General features: G+C 32.5%; 1 long non-coding RNA gene across 1 annotated transcript; it reads right to left on the bottom strand.

The window, feature by feature from the left end:
* Positions 1–9617: 9617 nt before the first annotated feature.
* Positions 9618–21279, bottom strand: LOC134230873 (uncharacterized). Its single transcript, XR_009984439.1, has 2 exons — positions 21035–21279; positions 9618–9863 (listed from the first exon to the last, which is right to left on the bottom strand). It is a non-coding gene; the product is annotated as an uncharacterized LOC134230873 (long non-coding RNA).
* Positions 21280–22330: the final 1051 nt, after the last annotated feature.

The raw sequence follows: 22330 nt of genomic DNA, 5'->3' as shown, positions 1-22330 counted from the left end.
TATATTTTCCCCCTCATTTTATCGAACTCTTTCCTATTTTATTTATATGTCATCTTTTTGTTATATAGAAATTATGTACCTCTGACCAGTTTGTATGTAAAATGTACATATGTTATTGAACCCTTGGTTTGGGTGAATAAAATGAACTTGAACTTTTTACTTTGACTATTATATATATTCATCTACATACAAAGTAAATCAAAAATGTATTATATTTATTTCATACAACTGATTCTATTTCATATTTGTCTTTATTTACTAAAAAATGCATGTTAAATATTTTGGTGGTATATGAAATGGAAAAGTAATTATAGCATAGCATTTACCCTTAGCATGAAAAAGGCAATATGCATTATCGTATCTGCACACGCGATGTTGACAGACGGCGTATAATAATGTCGACAATTAGAGTTTTAGCGTCCATTTTGTACATCTACATGAACCCAGTCTTGTGTAATGTTCTGCTTCATTTTCACGCCTTTTGAAATTTGTTCACGCTGAACCAAAGTCTTACATCGAGACCAATTTGCATGAAATGTAATGATTTTACTCTAGCGCTATGTAAACTGATTATTTCTTTACTTCTCTCTGCGTAGTGACAGACAAGATGGTGATGTAAATACAGTCAATTTTGACGTCATTCTGCATCATCTGATACTATTGACAACCGGAATTCTCGTGTCAGAAGAGGCAAGTTGAGCACTAAAACACAAACAAAACTTAAAGAAATAAAATTAGACATTTCCTACTACTTTTTTTCGAATTTGTCACGTGGATACATCTCCTTCCCCTAAAACCCCCAAAACCTTTCAATAATATAAAATTTCTTAGATCATTTGGCCAATGACTAAACTTTAAAAAAGAGTTAAAAGTTTTAAGGTAATAGCTAGGTACATAAAAATATTTCTTCCTTTTCAGAGCATTAAATCTAATTAGGTGTATATGACTATTGTTGCTGGGCAGGCGTCGATCATCAACCCAGCTGATGAAAATGATTTGTTTACCCCTAATTGTCGACTGAACGAACCATTTCCCCAAATGCCGATATATCAATGTTTACACTCAAGATTTAACGAGTGGTTTATCGCTTAATTCCATCAAATCGGGTTCTACTAATTATCAATTAAAGTAATGACCATTTTTATTTCTGCATTTATCAATTTTCTGACATGCAAACTGACGCTGTATTAAAATATTCAAATCCGAATCTAGAAGAAGATGCATTATCCGAAGGGAAACAAGAATGTTCAATTATGACATTGATGTTCGTTATGTAATCAAGGTTAAATTTTTCAAAACATGTATTTTTTCTGTTAGTGGGGATCAATCATTTATTTTACTTAAGATAAATGTACATACCGGTATGTATTTTCAAGTAATATTTTCATGTTTATTAGTCATTTTAATTATAAACATTTTTAAAACTTTAAACTTAAGGTTTTTCTTTATTATATTAGATGATAAATACCAAATAAAATGCTTTAGAAATAACGTAGATTGTATAATAGCATTGAAATTTTAGAGAACTAGTTGTTTGATTTATCTGCTAAGTATTCTTTCAGTTTGTTGAAGTGTATTTACCAAAATAAAATCTTTTCCTGATAGATAATTTTTTTTCTGAAGTCCTTTCTTTTTAAAAGATGTATACAATCTATATACAAGCCCATTCTTCTTATATTCTTTATAGACAAATATACATTGTAATTTTTGAAAAATCAAACATTTCCATTTCGGTGTTACCTAAACAGGTAAATACTATAATACCTTGATTGAATATTTTATGGAAATGTTTTATCTTTTAAAAACATATATTTTCTATAAAGAATATTTTTATCACGCTTATAAGATTTTAAAACTAATACAAATATATATTTTTTGGAGTTTAAGTGTTCATATTTAACAAAACTGTGCATACTGACAGAGATCATTAAATGCTCCAATATAGTTTTTATGGACTTTTTTAATACCAGTAAAAGGACATTGTGTGGAGTTTGATAGATAAGATTGGATCTGTCAGAATGAGCACGGTGCTATATATTACATATGAGATGCAGAAAAAATAGTGCATTTATTTTTCAAGGCAATTTTAACACGAGCAACTTCGTATACATGATTCGCACTTATTAAGAATACACTAATGTAATTACAATCCTGGTATAATCTTCAGATTTTTTTAATTTGTTGAATTCACTTGTCTAATTAAGTCTGAGAAAACAGACCTTTTATAACGAAGAAATTTTATTGATTGCAATGGACGATGTCAACGAAACGTCAGATAACGGTCACTGTAGTGAGGTACCAAGACTGACCGACCCAATCATATGCCCTGTTCACACGGAGAGTTTAATTTGCAGTAAATTAATGCGAAGTAAACTAATGCGAATTAAACTAATTCGCATTAAATTCTCCGTGTGAACGCTAAGCGAAGCTAATTTGCATTAACTTTACGTTTAATTCGAATTAAACTCTCCGTGTGAACAGGGCAATAGTCACGTTGGAGTTTTTCGTGATGCGTCCATGACAGTTTCTGCATTGAAATGAATATAATATATCTTGCAATATTTTTCATTTAACATTTTTTCCATTGTATTTTCTAAGCATATCCATTCTCTATTTATAAAAAAAAAATAATAATAATTCTCGTATTAAAACAGAAACACCCTTTGGGGCAATTCCAAAGTTAAATACGTGTAGTTGAAGGAAACTTTCAATGTATAAGATAGACTGTGTTGTCTTGAATTAATCTTTTTTTTTTATTGTATAATGCACTTGTATGTCGAACAGTTCTTCTATAGGTATTGCGGTGTATATCTATCAATCATTTTAAATTGCAATATTAGTCAAAGCGGCTATAACACCCCATACTTGCTCATCTAAAATTAAGCGAGAGAATTATCGTTTGAATTCTGAAATCTACAACTTGCGCATATCCAAAAATTTGGAAATTTCAGAATACCCTAAAACAGGACAAATACAAAACAAAGCATTGATAAACAGCGTACCATGCTTCTGATGGTTAAGTCTGAGCTCGGAAGGCTTTTCATGGGTTGGATAAATTAAGTTCACAAAGTATCTAACTGGAAATTGAAATAAGAATAAATGCTCCTTGGAGGCCAAAATTTACTTTATATACCGGGGTATACTATATTTATTAAGGAAAAATTAATGACAGTTCAAAGTTTACTAAATTACTAGTATACAGCCCTCTGCTTTGGACCTTAAAAAACATTTAGTGAAGTTCATTTGATAAATAATTTTACCCAAATATTCTAATTTTTAAGTTCAGTTAATATGAATATTTGCATTAATTCAGCAGATGATTTCACTTGCCTTTGTCCTCTGAATTATTGATAATTAAAAATGCTTACCAAAAGCAACAATTTTTCACAAATAAAATACAGTGGTTACATGTAAGTGGTTTGTATAAGCAATCATGGGGGACTAAGGATAAAACACATTTATTTGATACACATGTACATGGATGGTCATGACATACCCTAACAAGTTATTTATGCAATCTATAAAGGATTGTAGTGTTGTAACAAAAAGGTTTTTTTTAACTTTGTACACACCTAAATATTTTGTGAAAGACCCTTTTTTCCAGAAATGTCATTCTGGTTTCCTGAAAAAAAAGGTTCAATATAAATCAACAGTGTACAGAAGGCACAGAGCTAGAGATTTTGGAATAGCAACGAAACTCATTTGCTGGAACTTTGTTGTCTTGGATTAAACAAATTCAATATCTTAAAAACATCTATAAACAGCCTAAATAAAAAGTTGGGCTGTACGTCATGTTTGAAGATTTACTTCTTACTTTCTTATTTCAATTTCTTTTTTTGCTTATGAATTATGAATCAATGTTCAATCTCAAATACTTACACAAATTTGGTGCTGCAAAATTGGAGATGTATTGTTTTTCCATGCATTTCGCAGAATGGTAGATGAAAAGCAAACTGTTCATTTTTATTCTATTATTTCCAGGCTCACAATCAAAAAACTCTTTTGTTAAATAAAAACATTCATGCATATCATTAATTACTATCAAATCCTTTTTAGAATGAAATCATTTTGTTCTTTATTAATAATACTTGTATTGTAATACTCCTATATATATTTTGCATTGTTTTATGGACTTTTGATCTTGAATACTGTTCGTTATCTCCATATGTTTCATTGCAACTTTCTTATTTCATTTGCGGTTTCCATGAATACTTACCGTTTTCTTTGTATACATGTACTTTCGGTCGATTGCTAATGCTCAAAATTAGTGCTTCTGAAAAAATAAAGCCTACTGTTTATTTATTAATCAAAGAATTGCAAAAATATTTCTGAAACATTAAGTATTTCACTGTCTACTTTTGATTTACCTGGAATAAAATATATACGGATTAAAAGGAATTTGGCAGAGGGATCATTAAAAAAAACATCTCAGTAATTTCTGGGATCACTTTACATATAAAATAAAGTACATTTATTTGTTTAACATAGTATTAATACTTGTATTTATTATTTTTTATGAAAACAATATCAAAAAATTCTTAATGGATATTTCACACAGATATTAATAATTTCGAAAAATTTTAAAACAAGAAAATTGGACGAAAGGAAAATTAAAGAATGCAGAACATAAACACAAAGCAGGATAAATAATGTACAAACCTGTTTGAAATATGAAAAAAAATCTGCAAACACGATTTTATAAAGTACGGAATTTTTTCTACGTGTTTCTACAATTCTTGAATAACGATTGTAATTAAGCACCGTTGCATGTTTACATATTGTCTCTCTTATTTGTCTTTATACTTTTGAAATTAAGTTCTTATTTTTGATAAGATATATTTCAAAATTTATCAAAAATCATTAATTGATGAAATTTTCACCTCACATTTAGTTTTGTCTTTTTCGCGTTATTTCACTTAGAATAACACCGCCTTTACGTATTCCTCATTGATAAATATTTAATAGTGGGCTTTCGTTTAATAGCCTGATGATGGCTTGAGATTATTGTTAATACCAAGGACAAAGCACTTGTTACTCATAAACCGTTTGTCTTGCACACGATTCATGTCACTTTCCTTATCTAAATAACATATTCTTATTCTCTTGATCTGAATTTAAAAGAAGTCACACAATGGCGGAATCCCACTAAATATTGATAATGTTATGTTCCAATAACTGCTGTGTTAATTTAAAAAAAAATTCTTTCATGGGTAAATATTTATCTATTAAGGGTGCTTGTGCACTAAAGGTATCTGTCTGGGTTTCAGTAATATGGTTATAGCATGTAATTACATAATAAGTTCTATGATTTAACCTCTTCCGTAATAATGTTTTCCATATAAGCTCTAAGAGAGATTTTCAAGTGATTAATTCATCAAATATTGATAATTAAAAGCGCTTTTCAGCTAGCATACAATTCACTTTAAGTCCCTCAACAAAAGCAAAGATTGCGTTTAATCGCAATGTTTTGCGCGTAAACACAATTTTACACATTTGAGTTTCAAAGCAAAAATATAATTGCTTAAAAGCAAAAATTATTGCGTTTCAATATTTCGATTTTACGCAATCTATTGCGGTTAAAAGCAAAGATTCTGGCAATTAAACGCAATGTATTTCAGTCGTTTAAATGCATTAATTATTGCTTTAAATACACAAATATTGTTTTCTTTGAACTGGCCTCAACGGGCTTCCGTCTAAAAAGAACAATGTTCAAGACGGACAGACAGACTTCATCTATAGAAAAGGCAGCTTCTTGATTGGGCAGAAAATAAAAGAGTAACATTTTAAATATAAAAGAATATATTTGCTATGAAGTCAAAGAGACACAACTCCTGGTAGGGATGCTTAATAATAATTTCGAAGACTTTTAAAACTAATCTAATACAATTATTTTAACAACACTTTGTTTTGTGAAGAGTTAAGTTTTGGACCACAATATAATTTTTCTCTACCGGTACATTAAATTAAATTCAATGTTGAGTAAATAGTACTAAATACTAGAATTTTTTTAAAATGTAAAAGAAACATGGCAATTATGTTTCTTTTGCATTGAAAAGATACTTTTAATTAATCCCAATCAACTCCAAAATGGCACATAAACAATGATAAAAATTCAGAGGGGCAACACAATCTACATGTATCTTATTGAAACAATTTCTCAAGTTCCAAGTTTATAAACACTTTTTCAAAATATAGATTTGGACTAAATTCAAATTCAACACAATGCACTTGGGGAAGATTTCCAATAAAGAACATTCAAGTGTGTTCAAAAGTTGGGTCCAATTTACTAATTGGTGGTAAAAATGTCTAGGTTTAAATTGGAATATTTTATTCTTTTCAATCTCAATACTGAGGGGTTTAATCCCCAATAACACACAGGCTAACTTCCATGTAGCAGGTGTAGAAATTTTTGAAAAATATATTATGCAATGTTCCTATGAGTCACTTAAATATACCAATATGCAAGGATATTCATTGGTGTACCTTTTAAAAAAAAATTCAATAATTAATTGTGTTCAAAAATTAAACAAGTAAATGCTCTTAGCTGAATTTTGGTTATCTTGAACAAGGACATCTTGAATGCCATCAATATATCCAAGTGATTTGGAAGTCAACAAATTAGTCTTCAAGATTTACCCTTGAAATCTCAAATCTCAGAAAAATATCTCAAAGATGTTCTTGGCCTCATTGAGTTTGAGATAATGACGTTTGACTGAAATTGAAACAAGAGACCCATGGGCCACATCTCTCACCTGAGCACTGTGGCTAGGAAAAAGTAGAAATTGGTTTATTATCGAAAAGTTCAAATCCAAAAATAGTCCTATGACCAATCATGGCTTTGCTATTCTTGAGAAGATGATTTTTAAAGAATTTTCGCATATATTTCTGTGTAAAACTTTGGTCAGCCATTGTGGTCCCGCCCTACCCCCGGGGGTCATGATTTGAACAAACTTGAATCTACACTACCTGAGGATGCTTCCATATAAATATGATCAATTATGGCTTTGTTATTCTTGAGAAGAAGATTTTTAAAGAATTTTCCTATAAATTTCAATGTAAAACTTTGGTCGGCCATTGTGGCCCCGCCCTACCCCCGGGGGTCATGATTTGAACAAATTTGAGTCTACACAACCTGAGGATGCTTCCATATAAATATGAACAATTATGGCTTTGCTATTCTTGAGAAGAAGATTTTAAAAGAATTTTCCTATATATTTCTATGTAAAACTGTGGTCGGCCATTTTGCCCCGCCTTACCCCCGGGGGTCATGATTTGAACAAACTTGAATCTACACTACCTGAGGATGCTTTTATATAAATATGATCAATTATGGCTTTGTTATTCTTGAGATGAAGATTTTTAAAGAATTTTCCTATATATTTCTATGTTAAACTGTGGTTGGCCATTTTGGCCCCGCCCTACCCCCGGGGGTCATGATTTGAATCTACGCTACCTGTGGATGCTTCCATATAAATATGAACAATTGTGGCTTTGTTATTCTTGAGAAGAAGATTTTTAAAGAATTTTCCTATATATTTCCATGTAAAACTTTGGTCGGCCATTGTGGCCCCGCCCTACCCCAGGGGGTCATGATTTGAACAAATTTGAGTCTACACAACCTGAGGATGCTTCCATATAAATATGAACAATTATGGCTTTGCTATTCTGGAGAAGAAGATTTTTAAAGAATTTTCCTATATATTTCTATGTAAAACTTTGGTCGGCCATTGTGGCCCCATCCTACCCCCGGGGGTCATGATTTGAACAAACTTGAATCTACACTACCTGAGGATGCTTCCATATAATTATGAACAATTATGGCTTTGTTATTCTTGAGAAGAAGATTTTTAAAGAATTTTCCTATATATTTCTATGTAAAACTTTGGTCGGCCACTGTGGCCCCACCCTACCCCTGGGGGTCATGATTTGAAGAAACTTGAATCTACACTACCTGAGGATGCTTCCACATAAGTTTCATCTTTCCTTGCACAATGGTTCTTGAGAAGAAGATTTTTAAAACATACCACCAAATTTTCATTAATTCCCAATTATCTCCCCTTGAATGAGGGTGTGGCCCTTCATTTGAACAAACTTGAATCCCCTTCACCCAAGGATGCTTTGTGGCAAGTTTGGTTGAAATTGGCCCAGCGGTTCTTGAGAAGAAGTCGAAAATGTGAAAATTTTGCAGACGGACAGACAGACAGACAGACAGACGGACGACGGACAAAATGTGATCAGAAAAGCTCACTTGAGCTTTCAGCTCAGGTGAGCTAAAAAAAACTGAATTTATATGTCAATGGTCTCAGGGTATATACTAGGGCATAATCTATACTATTTTCTTCGAAAATATGTCATTTAAAAATATGTCATTTAAAATGACATATCTATACTGTATTTGTTTTGTTGCCATTCTTTTATAATGGGCATCCTGTTTTTAAAAAAAATTAACTACCAATAGAAATATAAATCGGCTTTCTCCACCAGCTTAATCAGCTCCTAGCCACTGCTTTTTCTGAGTTTACTTTAAACAAAATTCTGTGTTATTGATCAATGTTTTCCATCAAACTTTAAAAAAAAAAATTGATATACATGTATTTAAATTTTTTTTGAAAGGTATACATTGAAAAAAATATGAAAAGTCCTGGTACAGTAAAAGACACTTGAAACACTGCCAGGAATGGGCCATATCTTAAACATATCTTGTGTATTCTGAAAGCATTACAAAATGTTTAAAACCCACTGGGAATGAAAATCACTGCTATAAGCATCAATTTAGTATGAGCATGTTTGCTATAAGTGTGTTTTACTGTAGAAGGATATGGAGGCAATGAACAGTATTTAATCTCAAAGTCCATAAAACAATACAAATTAGGAGCTCCGAAACATCAGAGGTGGGATTAGGATCAGGTGCCATGGAGAAGTGAGCTTCCCCTGCTGATCGGTCACACCCGTCATGTGCTCCTTGTCATGATCAGGAAATAACGGAAAAATATGTCGTCAATTCAGTGTATAAATAATGGACTAACAATTAGTATGAAAAATATCAGTCAGCATTTGACTCAATGATAAATTGTATTTGCTAACAAGGTCATTGTATCTACCATAGAACTTACGAAATGATGACTTTAAACGAGACTGCTGATATTCTTGCTTCATCAACTTGCTTGTCAGTAATCTACCTCGTTTTTTCAAATTGTTCATACGTAGAGCATGCTCTTGCATATCGAATCAACCGAGATATATATACTCCTTATGCAGGTGATGAAGGTATATTACTATATAAGTAAGGGAAGTTGACGATAGAAAAGTTAAGTCATCACGTTTATCACATAGCTTGGTTGTCAGATTTTCCTGTAGCTAATTAACAAGATAGTGATTAGTCCCATGCAATGGAGCGGAGGTACATATGCATAGTAAAACAATCATAGTGATAGCAATCAAATTCACATTTAAAATGAACTGATAAATAATTGATGTTTGCAGGAAGGTGATTTTCATTCCCAGTCACTTCATAATATTAGTGAAAGGGCAGCATTTTGATAAACAAATTTGAGACTCCACCAGCTATTTCATCTTAATCTTCTAAATCTTCAAACAAAATCACAAAAAAACCCAGAAACTTTTAAAAGAAATATTTTTATATTAATGTGTTGTTTTTTTCAAATTTCACAAACAATAATATCACAATCATACATGTGACTTCATTTTCTGAGAGTTTTGTTGATTCTTAACATCACATCACATCACATATAAACCAGTAGTCCGTATTGTCCCTAGATTTCCTACAGTTATTCCTATTATTCATCATCTTCACCACCGCCGGCACCCTCAGGATAAATCTTCCTCAAATCTTCATACCGCCTCTGTAAATAATAAAATAATGGCATCAATTCATTAATCTAGTACATGTATGTCATAGATCTGGTTATAGGAAATAAACATGATGGATAATAAATTCTTTCTGGATAAACCATATTCCTGTAGATCATAAAAATATTGCAATATCTTATTTTCATGATAATTATAGTAACATTGAATAAAAGGCGAGAAAATTTTTTCACAAAATCTGTTTTTTGTTCTACACAATCTTTAAGAATACAATCATAAGAGAACTTCATTTTCATGAGCAGAGTCTTTGAGTAACTTAATGAAAATAAAAATTCTCATAAATAAATTAAAGTGATTTACAGTAAATAGTTTGTTATAAAAGTCATGAATGAAAATAGTAACAAATGTATTATCTCTTGTCTTGACATTGACAATCAGACAACTACACTGTTCGGACTCAGCTTTTATTAGCTGCAGATCTGTAGCTCTCCAAAAAAAATATATTGATAGACCGGAGAGCTACAGTGCCACCCATTGAAAAAATTGTATATTTATTGCGCACAAAAAAGTGCGCTCGGTTCTCGATTTATTTCTCCATGTTTTTCAAACTGTAATCTCAAAATATTACTAACCGTGTGTTCCTAACATGTTCTTTCGCTTTTTCCACAACCAAACATTCCTCATAATTGTTGTTAATAGTCCCCCTGACCCCGATATTGTAATCATCGAACATTTCGCTTATTTATACTGCCATTTTGGTTTCAAAGATAATTCGGTCCAATATGCTTCGTTCGGATGACAACTAGGAGAGTACTTGATAGAAGATAAAAGAATTTTTTGAAATCTTTCCTTATTTGAAATTGAGGTAAGAATTTGGAAGAATTAATTAAGAACCGAGCGCACTTTTTTGTGCGCAATAAATATACAGTTTTTTCAATGGGTGGCACTGTAGCTCTCCGGTCTATCAATATATTTTTTTCGGAGAGCTACAGATCTGCAGCTAAGCTTTCATTTGCCAACTAAGTCTCCCTCCGATTGAGGTTTATTCTCCAACAATTCCTTTGATTTGTGAATTATTTCTTAAATAAATGTCTTCTATTTTTTATTCAGATTTGTTATCATACATTATTTCATCAGGAAAATTTTACCACGGAACCAGGCGCGGATCCAGGAATTGAAGTTAGAGGGGGCGCCAAAAGTAGGCAAGGGGTCTGGGGGCCGCCTTGAGGGTTCTAGAGATTTTGTAGGGTAAAAATTAGGTTTACCAAGTAGATATATTTACATTTTCTAGACGAAACTGTGATTTACGTTAACTCTGACAATTTTAAGGGGGGCGTGCGCCGGGTGCGCCCCCCCTTAAATCCGCCACTGGGAACTATACTAATTTTTTCTGTCTTTCTTCTCAGGAGTTCAAAAATTATTAATTAAAGAACTTTAAATCAACTTCTTTGTATTTCTATTTAAGTTGGTATATTGGGGCCAAATATCTTTATTACATTTTTTAATATATTCGATCAGTGCATACTATTTATGCAAGATATATTACTGTATTCAGCGGCGGCTCACACAAATTGGTCCGACCAAAATAGATCCATCATGATAAGTAGATACAACATTATTGTTCATGATAAGAGTAAAGTTGTGTATGTCATACGTTAAAGAAATCAAAAATAACGTCAAAATATTATTAGAAAGTCACTTTCCCCCCGAAATGCAAATAAAAAATATCAATATTCCTACGCTCGCTCCCTCCTCAGCCTTTTTTTTTTTTTTTTACATGTTTGATAACAGAGAATATTTAGGTCATTCTTCGATTCATATCTTTTCACCGATGAATTGATAATACTATATCAACAATTGTATTAAGTACATGTTTATAGTCCGTTAATTATCATACAATTTCTTCTTAAAGAAAAAATTAATCATTCTGTGTGTGTGTATTATTAAATGACGGAATTTTCAATCCCTGGCCGGATTCTGCTCGTGTGTACACTTTGTAAACTGTAGGGTATGTGTGGCAAAACGAGAACTGGGTTGGAGATTCGGGTTCGTGTTGAAGTTCAGCATACCATTTTATATAGAACTTGAATAATGTAAGTAATTTCTGCGACGAATACATTAGTATATTTCAGTAATTTTCAAAACAAAAAAGATTCTCAGTTTAGAATTTTCCAACCCGGTCCTGATTTTCCTAACCCGGCCATTTTAAACACAAGTTGTTGCAGATGCAAATGTTAGAACAAACTATATATAGTTCAACAGGGATTGTATAATTTTTATTAATCAGAATTCGTATTCATATGATCTAATTAAGAAAAGAAAAGTTTTGTCTGCCATCGTAACTTCTCGGCATCACAAAACGTGTTTCTCCGAGCTCGCTGGATGCGTTTGACAGCTCCATCGCACGTGTGTAGACCAAGGCTAATGTTGGTCTTGCGGACACAGGTACATGTAGGCCTATGTGTACTGTTTGTTAGGAGACTGGGTCATATATGGCAAGAAATTGGTACTGCGTTTTTAGGTGATACTTTTGTACCCTAGGGTACACCTCTATTTATCCTTTACTAATAAGGTTACAATTAGGGTACAGTACAAAACCATTGGAAAATGAAAGTAGAAAATTTCTGAAGGACTGTCAATGTATCCGGGTTACAATGGGTACAGTGGTTACTTATTAACATGATTAACAGTAATACACCTTTTTTACTTTTATCCTAAAACTATTTGATTTTTGAATTTAAACAGGGTGCAGAGGGAACTATGCCTACAAAATCACAACAATTGACATATTTTCATAACTTAAAATGTTTAATTCATATTAGCATGATCATGACCTATGGCTTCAAAGGTCTACATTACAAAAAACAACCACACTCATGTAAGTATTTAAGAGGGTAAAAGTCAGCTTCTTACCTTTATATATGATTATAATAGTCCTGATTCTTGAAGTTAATTAGCTACACTGATAATTATATTCCAGACTTGAGCATTGCATGACACACCTGATACTGTATACCTATCGCAAATGATTTACCTGTACCCCCACTCTGTCTGACAAACACAAACTCTACTAACAGTACCTGATGGTGTGTACTACACACAAACTGATCAAATCATTGTGATCATGTAGGATTGGGTGATCATTTACTTCCATTTCAGGCCAGACTAATTTAAATTACCCTATACACTGTATTTATCTTATCCAATTCAATTTTGATTAGTAAATTAAAGTTTTATAGTAATTTCTAAACAAGTTGATCTAAACTTTATTGATATATTTGTAAATAGTACTAGTACTTTGAACAGATCATTTAGTAACCTTTTTTAACAAAAGTATATAGGTCCCTGCTATCATGGGCTGGTAGATTGAGATTTTTACCAGCATAGAGATTTTTTTTTTTATTTAAGCCCCTCCCATCACCATGAATATAATATATGTCACTTGTTCTGATAAAAATCTGCATTGCAAAACTCAGATGCTTTAAAATTTGTATTAAGAATTTTTATCCAATTAATTATATTATTTCCAAAACTAACATAGTTCAATACTTTATAAATAAAAGACCATGAACAATGAAATTGAATCAAAAGCTTTTTCAAAATCGATTAAAACCAATAATCCTGGTATATTTTTAGCTTCTGTATATGCCATTTAATCATAAATAAATCTGGTGTTTTCACCAAGATATCTTCCTTTTAGGAATTCAGTTTGAGTGTTATTCTGTAATTTAGTAGAGTTATGGTTACAAATTTTCAAAAATTGTCTTGGTTTATTCCCATTGGGTATACATGAATTAAATTATTCCTAGTCTTTGTGAAATAGGAATTTCTTTTCTTTTTTTGACGATATACAATTTATAGCTCGCATAATGTACGTAGACTTTAAGATCACTCCAGATAAATAAACAAAAATTCAGTTGTGAAACCATCACTTCCAGGAGATTTATCATTCTTCATATTTTTTACAACTTGTAAAACTTCATTTTCTTCAATATCTTTTTCTTAATCAAAGAGGTGATTTTATCTAATTTTGGAATTTCATTTGAGTTAATAATTTCTTCTAAATCAATATCAATCAGTTCATAATCTGTATTAGAATATAAATCTTAAATTGATAAAACTTTTTGACTTGGTTCAAAATTTCTGATTGATCATATATAAGGTGACTTTTTTTTTTTTATTTCTTGGTTTACGGATCCGCCGACCTCATTTTTTTTAAGTCTCCTGAATTGATCGAGTACTTTCGATTAGAGGAAATTATTTTTCTTTTCTTTTTTTTTTTTAAATTAAACTAAATTCTAGATCAGGTTTGGCATAGGACATTTATATGTTCTTTCAATGTAGCTCTAAAATATGGCAGTATAATACACGTACCCCGGTAATACATGTATATATAAATCTGTGAAAATTTTGATAATCTAATTTTAAGGCTCTGGCCTCAGAAGGTACGTAAACATTGGGTTTGGGAAATGTTTTGCATGAACACAAAGAAATTTTGACAATAAATATTACATTTAAAAAGAAAAAAATAAAGTTAACAAATAAGATTACTTTTATAAATAAAGTTCATCTACTTTTTGGGGATTACTTTAGGATATGAGCTAATTTTATATTTACAGCAAATAATGACATATAGAGGCAGTTTTGCAAAAAGGAAAATTAATGAAATATGTTGTGGAGGGTGGGGGTCAATTGAAATGCTATTGTATGTGTACTGTGTAAATCAGATCAATGGAATCTGAGGAAGATCAGGTGATCATCCACCTGGTATACACATACCTATGAAATCACCTGTTTATTGTTCTTCTGGCCAGGTGTCGAACTGTAAAACCTTCCAATTCGCATAGAATATACAAGAAATATACAGTTCTTTTTTCATGTTCAGGAAAGGTGTGAAAAGTACAACTTTCAATTTGCAATGAGGTAAACTTGTTTGGAGGAGCTAGGTTTCACAATTATTTTGAACCAGATTTTGGTCTACATTGCATGTACATATTTTTCACCATTTCCCCCCTTGGAATAAAGGTTTTGAATAACAAATTAAGAAAAAAAATATTGATTCATTTGTTAAATTTATAAAGTATGTGACCCCCTTCCCTACAACAGCATGTAACACTGGCACTTGATGTTTTAAACCTTTCTTTTCATAAATAAAAAAATCCACTATGTATTATACAAATTAACTGGAATATTTTTATGAAAATTAAGAAAGTTTAAAACATCAAGCACCTATGGCATGTAAATAACATTTTATTACAATTAAGTTTTACAAAAACAATATATACAAATAAAATGGTGTGGCATTCTTACTTAAGCCAGAACATGTTAAAAAAAACAAACAAGAGCGAGCGATGTTCCTGTGATACGTATATCAGTATTGTACATATATGTCCAACAATAATGACAGTTTACAAACATAAGAATTAAATTTAAGTTATTAACACCAACAAAAAAAAAGTGAAAAAATTCCCCATTTTTTTTAAGACTATGAAAACTAAATTAAATTTTTGGGGGGATTTGATGGGTTTATATTGTTAGAACTTTATACAATATTAGATATTTATATCAGTGACTCCATGTCTCCTTCTCCACTTTTTTCTTTGCGACAGGAAACAAGGACTTATAAATATAGCCAAACAAAACATAGAGAGAAAGAGGAAAATTATTTTTTTTTATTAAGATATTCAATCAACCTCAGATAAGATTATGTTTTAGAAAATGTTTTAGCTAGGTTTCAAAATACTGAGAAAGAAATGAATAAAAACTGCTAAAAAACTAGAGGTACTGTGAGCAATGAGCTCACTAAATGATACCCCCCACCTCCCATATGAATAAAATGGCTGTGTCCATGTTTTGCTCTGGAAAATCCAAAATATATGTCAGATCAAAAAGTAAAATAAGAGGTGCACTGTAAATGGCAATATGTAATAAAGATTCCGTGAAAGTTTCATTAAATTTCCTTCAGTGGTATGAGAGGAGTTGCAGATAAGAGTTTCTTATCCTGTTTCTTATCCTTTTGCTTGTCAATAAAATATGTTCAAAACAAAACAAGATAAGAGATGGGTACCCCAAAGCGTAACAGACGGACGGACAGACATAGATGGACGGACGGACAGACGGAAATAACGATTACTATATACCCTACCGCTTTTCAAGCGGAGGTATAATAAACATAATCCACATATTGGATTGGTGCAAACCTAAATTTACAAGCCCCACTGTATTTCTACTATAATTGTTCAGGCACTGTGTGCATGCTTTTGAAATCATGATGAAAATGCCAGGGGCCCGTTTCACAAAGCCTACTTAGGACTAAGTTATATCTTAGGAAGGAACTTTTTCCTAGGTTCATTACTTATCAGCAGGCATGTTCACGAAGCTATCTTAGGACTACGGTGTGTCCTAAGAACGTCTTAGGAAATGTCCTAGTTTTAAGTCAGCTAGTTTCTCGAAGCTTTCCTCAATTTAGAAACTTTCCTAAGTTTTTCCTAACTTTAGGACAACATAATACCTGTCCTAAGATCATCCTAAGTTTGTTTTGATGCTTATGATTTTGAACATTGCAAGTATAAGCGACAATTTCTTGTTTCTCAGCAGTCCGTGTATGAAGGTAGATCACTTAGAGCTCGAGGTTATTATTTTTTAAACTACATAAATCTTAACTACAATTTGTTTGTTTCGATACGATTTACAAGCGGTATTAAATATTTTATAATAGCAAAAAAAGGCAAACATTGAAATATACAGAAGTCACATGGACATGTAAATGTATTTCCTTTTTTAATGTTATGCAATTTCTTTCCCGTAAAATGTTTCCAAAATTATACATTTATCGATAAATGTTTAAGATACAAGTGTTCATGTAAGTTAGGATGTCCTAACTTAAGATGTTCCTAAGTCACCGTCGAGATACATCTTATGATATGTCCTAAGTTGATCTTAAGATGTTTCTAAATTTCTTCCTAAGTCATATCTTAGGAATGGTCTTAGGACAAATCTTAGGAAAGTTTCATGAACATGCCTGCTGTTTCACTAACCTCGTCTTATCTTAGGATATTCCTAAGTTATGTCGTAACTTTAGGACAGGTAAATCGATGACTTAGGAAGAAACTAAGTATTGCGACTGCATATCCAAAATTTCTTATGGGGAGAGAGAGAGAATGTGTTTGGGAAGAGAAAATTCAATGAACTACTAGTATGTGGATGATTGAGTTTTCTCCAGGTCAAACTGCTTTACTTTGCACGGAAATACTAGGATTTCAATAATTGGCAAACATGTGTCAAAATTACCCGTACGAAACAGTCCGGGTGGCTTAGACACGGCTCAGGCGCGGATTCCGTCTCCAAAAAGCCATGCTTTAGCATTCCGTGCTCCTATGTAAAGTATGTATGGAAAGCCGTGCCTAAAAGTGGTCGAGGCACGGACACGGCACGGGATATTGGCCGAAATATTTAAATGAGATCTCACGGTTTTACAAAACCCGTGTCAGAAAGCCGTGCTAGTTTCCATATATGGACTCACGGATTCTGTAAACCCGTGTCTGAAACCCGTGTCCTTTTCCATATATGGAGACACGGTTTTTTGAAAACCCGTGTCAAAAAAGCCGTGCCGTATACCATATAAGGAGTCACGGGATCTGTGCATTTGTTTAGATCTAGGTCATGGCCTTTAGAGACTGTGGATGCCAAAATGGTGACTGAAACCAAAATAACTTCACATTGCTTTACATTATTTGCTTAGATTTAGAATTTCAAAAGTTAAAAATCTTATATGAATGTGTCCATTTACTTTCTGTTCAAGATTAACTTTATAAGTTACAATCCATGCTAGTTTTTAATAAGATTTTAATGATAATGTACAATATTCAATTGTAATTCAATCTAGTAGCTAAGTTTGCACAATCTGAGAAAGAATTTACTTTAAATAAAACTTTCACTAGCACAGTGATGTCACATAAAATATATATACTATAAAGGATTAGTGAAAGTCCAACTAAAGTCATTCAAATAAACCTAAACTATTTCATCATGTTCATTGTCAACATCGCAATACAGGAAGATCATGAAAATTGAAAAATTGACTTATTTATTCTAGATTACACTTACTGCATTTAGTTCAAAAGTGAAGAAATTATCCCAGACTGACATAAATGCAATTCCAACTGACATCTATTAGTTAAATATCCTTTAAATAGAGCAAAAAGACACACTGACTTAGCTCATGACCATGAATCCCTCCAATTTAATATTCAAATAAAGGAAGTTATGATTGAGCATGCTCAGTAAAAATCCGTGAGATATAAATAAATAGTTTGAACCAAAACCCGCCTTAGTTAAAAACCGTCTCCCTGGGACACGGATTCCGTGCATCCACACGGGTTTCTGTGAGCGAGGATTCCTCACTATCAGACACGGAAGCCGTGTCCGTGTCTTGGACATTCAGAACCCGTGCGGCTTTTTAAAAACCCGTGCGGATTCCGTGTCTTAGCCGTGCCCAAGCCGTGCCTATTCCGCCTCGAACTTTCGTACGGGTAGCTCTCTGATGATCCATCTCAATTTTTTTTAGAACAGCTAGCGAGCTACAGATCTGCAGCTAGACAATTGTCATAAATTTAATTTTACAAATTCATTTGAAATGTAACAGAATTGAATTTTATGAAGAGAATTATTTCTAATGCTTATTTTTAACATATGCTAAAATTATTTACCTATCAAGTTAAGACAGTAAAAAGGAATTTGTCACTCAGTATTTATCTAAGGAATCAGTGTCAATCCTCAACCTCAAAGAGCGTTCGACTTGTATGACAATTGCGTATGTGTGATAAAACTGCCGTGGACTATCCCGGACGTGACCATTAGATGTACTGGACATTCCGTCATCAAGAAAATATAGTTTTACTCTGGACAATTCCGAGTTACCAAAACGTTTGTGTATGTCCATGTGTGAGCATTTCAACCTGTCTTTGTTTTATGTGACTTGACTTGATTTATTTTTCAAAATAAGCTTAAGCCAAACAGTAAGACAGAAGTTGTTTTGTGGGAACATTCCAGAGCTTATCATAGTTATGCACATTCTGCATGTAAATTAAAGTAAATATATCAAGAAAATTCCATATAAATTACATTGAAAATATTGCAATACATATCGCAATACAGTAAAAAATATCGCAATATAACACAATATGAAATCCCGGGCCAATACCTAGCCCAAGTGACTAATATTAAAAGTACACCTTTTTTGTTAACTAAACCCAATGCCATCTGAGTTGCTGGTGTAAAGACAAATAATGACTTTCAAAGAATAATGATCGGGAGTCAATTTTCGAGTGATTCAAAAATTCCAATCTCCTAAAACCTTGTATCCATTATTTTTAATTTTAACTTAGAAAATTTCAGCCTTCTAAACCTTTGTATCCTTTTCTTATAGTGTTGTAACCTGCTGTACCCAAGTGTACCCTTTGTACCCACTGTACCCTGAGCATCCGCTTCATTATTTTTAATTTTAACCTAGAAAATTTCAGCCTTCTAAACCTTTGTATCCTTTTCTTATAGTGTTGTAACCTGCTGTACCCAAGTGTACCCTTTGTACCCACTGTACCCTGAGCATCCGCTTCATTATTTTTAATTTTAACCTAGAAAATTTCAGCCTTCTAAATCCTTGTATTCATTTCTTATAGTGTTGTAACCTGCTGTACCCAAGTGTACCCTTTGTACCCACTGTACCCTGAGCATCCACTCCATTATTTTTAATTTTAACCTAGAAAATTTCAGCCTTCTAAACCTTTGTATCCTTTTCTTATAGTGTTGTAACCAGCTGTACCCATGTGTACCCTTTGTACCCACTGTACCCTGAGCATCCACTCCATTATTTTTAATTTTCACTTAGAAAATTTCAGCCTTCTAAACCTTTGTATCCTTTTCTTATAGTGTTGTAACCAGCTGTACCCTTTGTACCCACTGTACCCTGAGCATCCACTCCATTATTTTTAATTTTAACTTAGAAAATTTCATCCTTAAATTCTAAACCCTTGTATCCATTTCTTATAGTGTTGTAACCTGCTGTACCCATGTGTACCCTTTGTACCCACTGTACCCTGAGCATCAGCTCAATTATTTTTAATTCTAACTTAGAAAATTTCAGCATTCTAAACCCTTGTTTCCATTTCTTATAGTGTTGTAAACCTGCTGTACCCATGTGTACCCTTTGTACCCACTGTACCCTGAGCATCCACTCCATTATTTTTAATTTTAAACTAGAAAATTTCAGCCTTCTAAACCCTTGTATCCTTTTCTTATAGTGTTGTAACCAGCTGTACCCATGTGTACCCTTTGTACCCACTGTACCCTGAGCATCCACTCCATTATTTTTAATTTTAACTTAGAAAATTTCATCCTTAAATTCTAAACCCTAGCTTGTATCCATTTCTTATAGTGTTGTAACCTGCTGTACCCATGTGTACCCTTTGTACCCACTGTACCCTGAGCATCCACTCCATTATTTTTAATTTTAACTTAGAAAATTTCAGCATTCTAAACCCTTGTATCCATTTCTTATAGTGTTGTAACCTGCTGTACCCATGTGTACCCTTTGTACCCCCTGTACCCTGAGCATTGGCTACATTTTTTTAAATTTTACTTATATAGATGTTAGTCTTCCTACCACTGGGAAGCATCTACTTTCGTTTTCAGTAGGAATAAATAGTGTACCCTTTTTGTAACCTTTTCTCCATACATTTAATAAGGGTGTACCCTAGGGTACAAAAGTATCACCTAAAAACGCAGTACCAATTTCTTGCCATATCTAGACTGGGTGACCGTAATGCTATGGAATCACGAAATTTACAACAGTTCCATAATTAGACAGTGCAGTTTTTTTTATTAACGTCATTATAAACACTGTTAAACATATTAAATCTAAAAGTCGAATATCTTTGGATATGGGGTAACCCATATCTATTCTTGTTCACAACAGGACTCGGGAGCAAGCCCCTTTGGTGTGCACTATTGGTTTAATACATACGGTTTAAAATATATTTAAAGATAGTTCAGTTTTCTTCAATTTCTTTTATTATACAATTTTTGATATAATTAAACACATGCATGGAGAACATCATATATATTCTAATATTTTCTATAGAATATTTATATTTTAATGCGGCTTCTTGCGAGGAAATTCGAACGGACTACAAAAAGGTCAAACACTTACGCCTGCGTTATGTTGTGCTATCCATCTGTCAAAGAAATCATTAAAATATGCATCGAATACAATGGCAGAACCAAGAATAGCTACAGCAAATGTTGAAGTTCGCCTAAATACAACTCTATAAATTCCATCAGCCAGACCCATTTTGTCCTCTGTTGGAAATATATCAAGAGAGGCAACTCCTGCCTGACTTCCGTTAAAATACCAACACAGACAGTGCTCATGCACTCACACTCCTTGGCAGTTTATGTTTTTGTTTGTTTACGTAAAACTGTGATGCTAATACAATGAAGCGCATTGAAGTGGTAAAATTTTCCGTTCGAATGGAACGTTTTGAGCTATATTTAGAGTGTTTATTGTCATCTTTTGACACGCCCATTTCTTTAGAAATTGATAAAACGGTCAAGTTGTTTCTTCAAATACCTGTAGAACAGGTTTTCCATAAATATAATAGCCAATCAAATTGAGGATCTAAATAAACACCGAGTAAACACGTGTTCGACCAAAACATGTGTTGTGGTAACTTCAATAGACATGATAAGTTAAAAAATATGTACATATTCGTTGCAATCTGTGTTTAACAGAAGCGGGGAGTATCTAACTCCCTCTTCTATTTTTTTTAAAGCTCCATTTCAGTGTAACTCATGATGCTTGTCGCGAAGAATGGGATGTCCTAAAACTACGACGAATATTACTTTCTCGTTTCTAAAAATATGGGCGTGTCATTATGTTATAATTGACCTTCAAAACATGACTCAGAACTCTTCATCCAAACGGAGAATTTTACCACTTCAATGCGCTTCATTGTAATACATCAGTGATGGAAAAAAGGTATTTGTCCACAATAAAAAGGAATGGATTTAAATATCCAACGAAGCACAGGAAACTGAACACCATGTTATTTGTCTAAAACTGCCCCCCCCTCCGAAAATAAGAATTGATAAAAGTTAAATTTTTTGTTTATATCGAAATGAATGACACAGGAAATTTTTGGACCCCTTAAAAAAGGGGGAGGATTAAATCTCAGAACTTGAAAATCATTTTTTTTTCATAAACGAATTAACGAATTAACGAATTAACTTTATAAACAGTCAGAACAACATAAAACCTCTAATGGAACTTTTTTTAGTATAAATTGTTTTTTAGTATTATCATGTTGACTTAATTAACAGGATAAAGAAACCTTTACAGGCTTAGATAAAGTGGAACTTCCTTTTGGAAATCTTGTCTTACATGTAGCTTTCCTAATAAAACAAAATCATATCATATCATGTAAAGAATTTTTATTTCATTGTTAAA

This window comes from Saccostrea cucullata, unplaced genomic scaffold (assembly GCF_032062105.1).
Source record: "Saccostrea cucullata isolate Sc308-1 unplaced genomic scaffold, CSIRO_AGI_Scuc_v1 ctg361, whole genome shotgun sequence".
NCBI lineage: Eukaryota > Metazoa > Mollusca > Bivalvia > Ostreida > Ostreidae > Saccostrea > Saccostrea cuccullata.
Note: the sequence above shows the minus strand (reverse complement) of the source record. Positions and strands in the feature narration are given on the sequence as shown.